Source organism: Gavialis gangeticus, unplaced genomic scaffold (assembly GCF_001723915.1).
Source record: "Gavialis gangeticus isolate Ggan-Ray unplaced genomic scaffold, GavGan_comp1, whole genome shotgun sequence".
Classification (NCBI taxonomy): domain Eukaryota; kingdom Metazoa; phylum Chordata; order Crocodylia; family Gavialidae; genus Gavialis; species Gavialis gangeticus.
The window spans coordinates 934,719-944,080 of NW_017729003.1; positions in this window are offsets into that span (position 1 = coordinate 934,719).

The following is a 9,362-nucleotide window of genomic DNA, read 5'->3' on the forward strand; positions in this document are numbered from 1 at the left end:
GGGGGGGGATTAGGAACAGCCTTGCCATCCTTGATCATTTGTTCCAATGACTTTTTATTCAAGGATTAGAATGATGTAACACTTTTTTGTTAACTTTCCTGCAAGCACTAGCAAGTTAAAAGCCACAGTTCAATTTTGTCTGTTTTACAGTGATACATTTCATTTCCTCTCACTTTCAAGTGTATTTAAAACTATAACAAGAGGCATGGTTTTCTTAGGCTGATATCTTTTGTTGGACTAACAGCATAGCTGGGATAGGGTTAGACAAGCTCTATGCAAGACAGTCTTCATTGGGTCACCTAAAGAGGTTGTGTTTAGTAAAAAGTGAATTTTAAGAATACTGTAAGTAACTTGCTCTCACTAGTTTGGTATTCAACACCTGTTAGAAATGGGAACTGCCTACAAGAAGGAATAATGCATTAGTGTGTCTACATCTACATAATTATACCAGTGCAAATCTTAAGTGATATGTATTCTGAGGCAGTTTATTTTTGTAGAATAGCAACTTAAAAGATCAATTCATTCACACCTGTTAACCTGCTTAGAGTGACCCCTAATGCCCGGTACAGCAGATTAAAAGTTACCCCAAAAGTACACCACATGTCTCAGTATGTATCGCAAAAAAACTAGTGCATGCTCCTGGAATTAGACCTCTTCGTGCCTCTGTCTAATAAATATTGACAATTGAAAAATATGTGGGAATGAAATAGTTTTTTCCTTTTATTCCTCTTTAAAAGATCTTATTCAACTATTTGAAAAATGCAACACTGAAATGAGAAAAAAATGCTGGGGTTACAATCCCAACAAAAGAAGTATTAGCCTTAATATAAACATTTTCAAATGAAGGGTGTTTGCTTCTTTGCAACACTTTGAATTAAATACAAGGTCACCTACAATTAGATTTTTACATGATCAGTGAATGTAGCTGTTGAATTTCTTGTACATGCATTAATTTGTCAAGGTTAAGCTGCTAAAGGAAACACAGCTTTGGAGACCTTACTTTGAATCCTAAAACACCCAAATATTTTATAATGTATACAATGGAAATGCAGTGTTTGTGGCTTTCTTTCTCTTCTGGTTATTTTTTTTTTTTTTACAATCATTTACTAAATAAATATGCTAAATGTATCCTTCAGCATCCATAACATGGCTGTTATGCAAGAAACAGTTCATTTCAACGCATTTCCCATTTTGTGACCTCCATGGGCAAATCAAGAATTTGGAAAGTGGGGGAGGGGGTGTGCAGATGATGAGGTGCATCATCTCATAAAAAACAACACATTTTTCTCTAGTTAACTAGAAGCTTTACTTGCATGCCAGGGGCCAGGGGCTGTATTATTCAGTTAAACATTGAAGCAAAAGCAAAAACAAATATAACCTAATTGAAATGACTTTAAAAAAATCTGCAGGGCTATGTGAATTAACAGCTTCCTTACCAGGAACAGCTAACAGACAGCAGAATTTCAGGAAAAAGGACAGCATCATTGGTGGAATACCCAGACCATTAAAAAGAAGAGCGTGTAGTTAACACCTGTGGAATGAAAAGTTTAGGAAGAGCAGGTAGAATATAATGAGCCATAAATTCAGTTGACTCCCTCAGCACTGCCTGACTAGAAATGCTGCTGCCACTGCCAGGAAGTTGGTTTTAAATTTTGAATGAACCAGGAATCAAAGGGAGGTGCAAGTGTACCAGTGTACCTCCCCAACCTGGATCTGCACCTGGTAACCTCTATTCAGCACATCTGCACAGCCAGTTCCCTCCAAGAAATTCCTCTGACTTAAACAAGATTTCATGTTTGTACAGGTGTCTCTGCCTCTGCCTAGCACCTTACAGCCTAAACCTCCTGAAACAAGTTTCATGACACCAGTGTTAACCACGCTTTATTGTGCATCAGCAGATGCATGACAAATAGATCCAGGGAGGTGATACTTCCCCTCTACGCGGCATTGGTCAGACCACAGTTGGAGTACTGCGTCCAGTTTTGGGCGCTGTACTTCAAGAAGGATGTTGATTAACTCAAGAAGGTCCAGAGGAGGGCCACTCATATGGTTAGGGGGTTACAGGACAAGCCCTATGAGGAGAGACCGAGGGACCTGGACCACTTCAGCCTCCTCAAGAGAAGACTGAGAGGTGATCTTGTGGCTGCATACAACTTCATTATGGGGCTGCAGCAAGGGATCGGAGATGCTCTGTTCACCAGAGCGCCTCTTGGGGTAACAAGGAACAAGGGTCACAAGCTGACAGAGCAGATTTAAGCTAGATATCAGGAAAAACTTCTTCACAGTAAGGGTGGCCACAATTTGGTATGGGCTTCCAAGGGAGGTGGTGCTCTCCCCTTCCTTGGGGGTCTTTAAGAGAAGGCTGGATAGGCATCTGTCTGGGGTCATCTTACCCCAGTGCTCTTTCCTGCCTAGGCAGGGGGTTGGACTCAAGGATCTGTTGAGGTCCATTCTTACCCTAGCATCTGTGAATCTATTAATCATACTGTCACTTTTAAACTTTTCAAACACTTTCCAAAACAAACAAAAAATCCCCCACCACACTTACGTATTTCGGCCTTCCTAGTCCCATTAGAAGCTCCTCCAGAACCTCGCTGCTCTGAGGTTTCTATCCCAAAATTATCATCTTTTAGTTTGAGTACAAGGCAGCCCCTTGTCCCAACACGTAGCTCCAACATTCAGGAGGTGCTAGGCTTCTCCAGCTTGGCTCCTGTGACCAGAAGGGGTGAAGAATCCAGATGCACTGGGATGTTATAATGATTCCCCCAAGTCAGTGTCCCAGGTTGGTGCTTCTCTGCCCCTCCCCAGTTACACTGCTGCCCATATGTTTTTACAGACAGCAATCCTATCCCTTCTCAGCTCTTGTATTGGTAGACTGAACAAGCCCAGACATTCTAGTATCTTCCTCTAATCAGTCTACTAGCTTCTGCATTCATTCCAGTTGTGAACATGAGTCAGACTTGTAGACTGTATTCTTGAGGTGTTCTCCCCACTGCCTTGTACAATGGCATTAATACTTATTGTTAATGGAAATATCTTGCCTGATATATTCTAGAATAATGTCTACCTTTTCCACCACCACACCACATAAGAGTGATAGGCACCTTGAGACAGACTAATACACCAAAGGACTTTCTTCTCCTTTCTCCCCCAACTGGTAAGTCATCCCACCTACAGAAAAAATTATTGTCATTACCTTCTAATTGTATTTTGGCCCATCAAATTTTAATCCCATGTCTGTTTCTCCAACCTGTCATGCAGTTCTTTCTATATAATATTCCAGTCATCTTTTGTATTCATGTCGCACAACTTTGCATTTGCAGCAAATATCTTTAGCTCATTGCTTGCTTAAAGAATATTAGGGTGCAGATTCTCTTGGAGGTTATGCACCTGACCTCTGCAGTCTGTGACATGATGCAATGAACAAATTTGCTTCACTACAAGCTATTGTAGTATACAAGTACCTTCCATTAGGTGATATGATTAATGTGTCATGCATACTTTGGCCTTTCTTACATGGAAAAATTATTTAAATGCTGTGCACTGGAATTTATATTTGGTTATTCTGACCTGCAGTACAACTAAATATACCAAATAACCAAGACTCCAGAGCAGTACCACAATGATCAATAATGAAACAACACCTTTGCTTGAGTGCACAGGAAAGCATATGCAACTAGCGACTCAATTGTTCTGCAGCAAACATGGGAACCTGACATGGAAAGTGTGTCTTGTTTTGCTCTCCAAACACTCCAAGAGTATGTGCTGTGTAGCTGATAAATCAAGTGGCTATTTACAGGCAACAGTAAGTTAGGTAGATTCATCAGACAGGAAGCATATATAATACCAATAGCCGATTCAGTAGCCAAGCATCTCAGTTATCAGTGCTAATCAGGAATATCTTCACTGAAGTGTGTATAATAAATGTGAGCAGAACCACACCACCTTTTTGTCTTCACAGAAAGAGTTACAGTGGCTCAGTTGTAGTCACTGGAATTTTATATTCTAGTCTCACTCTCATAACTAAATTATGTTGTATTTTCTATCAGCTAGTGACTAAGGTTACATATATTTATTGAAACTAGAGATTAATGAAATCCAAAATATCTTCAGATAATGCATTTATTGTCCAGATAATGGATGCTATGGGCCTGATTCTGATGCCACACCAGTATACTGGTGCAGCTCTGCTAGTCACAGTGGAGTTACTGCTCATTTACATTGGCTTGAGGTCAAAAACAGCTTGTGTGACAGCACAGATCTACTAAAGTAAAAAAAAGTTATGGCAAGTTACACCAGCAGCAACTCTAACCCAGTTTCTCAATGGTGAGTAAAGTGATTGTTGGAAAATTCAGTGTGAAATAAAAAAAGAAAAGATATTCCCTAAAGATGTTGTAATGGGAGGATCTGAATGAACCGTAACAAGAAATGACAGTGCATATTTATGACTGTTATCCTGGAATTGTTTTTATAGTCAGAGTCAGAGATGTAGGGCTGGAAGTGATCTCCAGAGGTCATCTAGTCCAGGGGTTCCCAACCTTTTTAGATCTCGGGCCAGCAAACTGAGGACCGGCAAATTGCAGTCCAGAAGTGACTGGCATACTGTGGAGCAGCAGCCAACCCCTTTTTATACTCAGGATAAAAAAAGAGCTGGCTGCCGGTCCACAGTATGCCAGTCACTTCCAGACTTCTGGTCTGGCAGCCAAACCTTCACGGCCTGGTACCGGGTCGTGGCTTGGGGGTAGGGAACTTCTGATCTAGTCCCAAGACAGGATCATCATTATCCAAACCATCCCATACAAACTCTAATCAAAACTCTAGATAACACTACCACCAATCTTGACACAACGCAGACCTGATACCCTAACCTGCCACAGGTAAAGCAATGGAAGCACAGGAGTGCTGTGTCTATAAAATGTCCTGCTTCTATAAAACGTTGTCAATATACACTCAAGAGGTGCCAGATAAAAGGCCATGCTACGAAGGCAGGCAAAAACCACCACAGGACATACCAATCTGACCACGGGGTAAAATTATTTCCCGACCCCATATATGGTGATCAGTCTGATCCTGAGCAGAGCGGCAAGGCCCTCTTGCCAGGAACTTCTGGCTTTGCTCCTAGCAGGAGAATTGGCACACCTCAGCTGAAGTCCCCCAGCCATAGCTGTAGCCAATACCCAATGCCTGGGGAGGCTTAAAAGCACCATGACACAAAGTCATAAGACTGCATCAAATAAGAAATGTCTGGTGAATATTCAAAATCAGAATTTTGCTCCCAAGAAAAGAAATGAAGTGAAAGAAACAAACAGATTCATATGATATGAAATAAAGTATTGCAATAAGGAACTTGACCCTGAGATGTGCAGAACACATATATAACATGACCTTGTGGATCCCAGTCAACTTCCTCAGAAGCTGTGCATGAAAAGCAAAGATACCAGAACAGATGTTCATAGCACCCAGCAAAATAAATAAATGAGCATGACCATCACAAGAGAGAGAGGTAGGTAGATGTTAGACTCCAAGGCACCACCCTGCCTTCTTAATGACTTCAGGCTAAACTCATTCAGAAAGGCCTGAGCTTTTGTCAAGGAATATTGGCCTTATGACTATGAAGTTATGTACTTCTAACAAGTTAGTCTTTAAGGGAATTTATAGATAACACAGGGGTTTAATTTTCCCTAAATTGAAATGGTGTTTTTTTCAAACCACCGCTTCAGTTTAGGGTGAAGTAAACCCTGCTGCCATGTACACCCATGTTGGAGCCCAATCCTTACCTGCCTCTCCAGCCATGGGGCGGGGAGAGCAAGCTGCTGGTGGGCAGAGCAATCCCTGACCAGCGGGGGGGTGGCTGGTGCTTCCCTCTGTGTCAGTGGCAGCCCCCACCCCAGGCAGCACCCGCCCACAGGCACCCGGGTTGGGCAGTCCCAGGGGGCACTGCAGCCATGGAGGGAAGCACTGGGCCCCCACGCAGTTCAGGCAAGCAGGCTCCAGGGGTTGGGGGGAAAATCAGGCTCACTGCTTTTTTTTTCCCCCCTTCTGTGGAGTGTGCCTTCCCGGGCTCCCTACATGGTCTGCCTGCACAACCCCTGAGCTGCACAGGACCTGGTGCTTCCCTCCATGGCCGTGGTGCAGGAAACAAAGACTCCTCGGAGGTGTTTTACTTTTCAGTGCCCCAAAGTCATCTGCTGCGTCCCAAAGTCATTTAATGCACATTATGCCACCGAATGTACTACTGCAGCTGGAATTAATGCTCAATACTCCGCTGAATGTGCAAACAGTAATGCCATTAAAGCAGTGCAAAAGGCATTTAGCCTGCTTTAAACCTGGTAAAAAGTGTAGTCTACAAACAGCCTAGGGTGCCACCCGTTACAGAAAAGGAAACCGTAAGTTCCAGTAACATTTATCACAACTCCATAAGGATTTCAAAAGGGAATATGATGGACAAAGATGGCATGTACTTTTCAAAGTTATGCCAACAGCAGATGAAGCTTTTGATTTGTTTTGCCAGGTTGCATATAATGCTGGTTTATTGAAGTGGTGTTCACCGTACACATCATTCGATTTTGCAAGCAGTAATAATTAGACAGAGTATACTTAGAAAAGCCTTTGAATATGGGCCAGCTGTGATTTATGCCCAACTCCTCGTGTCCCACTTGTAACCCTTCAATATACACTATTACAAAGAAAAGTAAATATATATCTTTGTAAACCAAAAATGAAAAAGAATGGAAACATTGTGTTTCACAAGACAAACTTACATCTGTACTTTGCCTCTAATATACTGCCCTTACCCATTGGCTCTCTCCTAGGAGATAATGCGTCTGCCCTCTGCTTATTGTAACAGGTTCTTGTGATAGGGTATAGAAACCCATCATCAGGAGAAAAAGGGTTAATGGCAGTGCAGCAATAGGTCAGATAATTGAATTGCTAGATATACCTGCAAAAAGCTGGATTTCCTTTTTAAAATGACTGGAAAAGCTCAAAGAGAAAGAAGTCTTGAGAGACATCAGCAGAACTACCTCTTGCCTCAGGGTGGGCATTCTGAAAGCAGCTAAAAGAGACTAGATTGGACTAGAAACTCAAACTAATGGTGGGCAGAAGTTGTTTAAATTAGGTCTGTTTGAGTCTGTGGTGGGATTCTGCACAGAAGTCTTCCACCTGTATTGCTCTAAAAAGAGTGGAATTGAGGAGAAGTCTAGTAAGAAAAAATAATATAGCACTGGGCAGCAATATTATTTTGGGGGACCTGGTTTGGGAGGGGATTTTAAGGAAGATTAAATCCCTTAAGGGATGGCTATTGAGTATATATACTTACTGCACTGTAGCACATTTAACATCCAAATTAATACAGGTGTACACACTACATTTAGGTTGCAAATCTAACTGTTTTCACTTGCCCCCAACTTTAATACTAGGTTTTTAGTTGAAGTTTTTACAGCTCAGTCTCTGTGCAAAAATATTAAATCTTTTAAAAAAAAAAAAAAAAAAGAAAGGAAAAAAACACAGCTGTCTTGGAACATAATAAGACAAGTGGGAAAACTTTCCCACTTAAAGCTGGGATTCATTTTGAAAGAATTATTCACTACACTTTGAATGCTGAATTAATACACTTCATTGCATGTCTTTTGGCATACAACAGTCTTCGTTGAGGTGAAGTGCATGGGAATGTCCTGGTGTGACTTGGTTTTGTATAAAATGACTTAGGACCTCTGACAAACACATACCAAGAGTCCAGACTACATCTTGCACAGATGTTTGTTGTGTTTGTTTGTTTAGACAAACTCATGAAATAAACTGCCAGAGAAAGCTGCATTGCATATGCCAGACTAACTTAGCTGCATACTGAGAGCTTTGGGCAAGTGAACATGGGTTCTAGGGTCACCTTGCAAACATTTGTGCAAAGGAACTTTTGTTCCTAAGAATAATCTTGGAAAAAAAAAGTTTCATTACTACTATTATGACTATTTTCACACAAATACTGGCATCCAGAAGGCTTGCACAAACATCTTGAAACTTCATTGTGGGTCTGAAGCAGGAAGCAGAAACCCATGTGACCTAAGTAGATAACAAATGAAATAGTTCTGAAAAATAATTTTCTGACAACTGAGGGATTATTGCATGTTTTCATAAGCCATTTCTTAAATACTTTCAGGGAATGAAGAAACTTATTTTTTTTAAATTCTGTAAAACAAGTAGTGCACAGACAGAAAAAGAAACCTACCAAATATTTTATTCAGTTTGGATAGTTCAAAGGTCTACTTACAACCCAGAAGTCTATGTTTCATCCTGAAATTAACTCATAAGCTTATTTTGTCACAATATTTTGCTTCAAGAGGTCAAACACTGAACCCAGGTGCACACCCCACCCACTCTCTGTCACTCCACACATGCACCCTATCCTAGAAATGAGGTAACAGCAACTACAGAGCAACCCTGTGCTGTCATCCAAGAGCTGCTTAGGCTTTCTGACGTTGGTTGTACTTACTGGAGTGGGTTCATAGTTGCTCTAAGGTAGGCTTTGATGCACGCAGAGTGGGAGCATGGCAGTGCTCCAGTGCACAGCTTTGGAACAAACAAGCCCAAATAACAGCCCTCTGACTTGACTGCAGGATCAAGCAGAGAAAAGGCCATTGGGGAATAATTCCTTTGATCATTGACAAAATAAGGTATCTAATAGGGCTGTGCAGAGCAGGTAATATTCGATTCAACAGCCATGTCAAATATTAAACCAGGTCCCGCTTCAATTTGCCGTCCACTTCGAGTTGAAGCAGGTCTGGTTGGACTCGAACTCGAAGCTCAGTCGAATATTCGAGCTGCTTCGACTTTCCCATAGGCTATAATGGGGAAGGTCAAAGCAGGCTATAACTTTGGCATTTCACATCTGATCTTGATGAAACTTGCAGGAATGGTAGCTCATGATGAGCCCACAAAGCCTGCCAACTTTCAACAAGATAGGTTCAGGGGGTTCGGAGAAACAGCACCCCAAATTCTTGAGAGAAAACCTCTTGTGACTTGTGTGGAAAGCCACAGGGAGCTCAAAACTGCAGGCTTGCTAGCCCCTGAGGAGCCCACAAAGCCTGCCAACTTTCACGGTGATAGGTGCAGGGGTTTGAGGGAAACTGCACCTTAGGCTGCTGACAGACAAACCTTGTGATCCAGATGGAGTGAGGAGGGCGGTGTTCGCTCCGTTTGCACCTAGTGCTTGGGGACCCCCAGCAGCGGGAGGTTCACCTTGAGGAGCACCAGCTGCTCCACCAAACCAGGACCCAAGCAGGTGCAGTGGGATGCCACAACATCCACAGTCATGCTGAACACCCTCTCGCTTGGCACACTGGTCGGTGAACAGGACAGGTATTCCC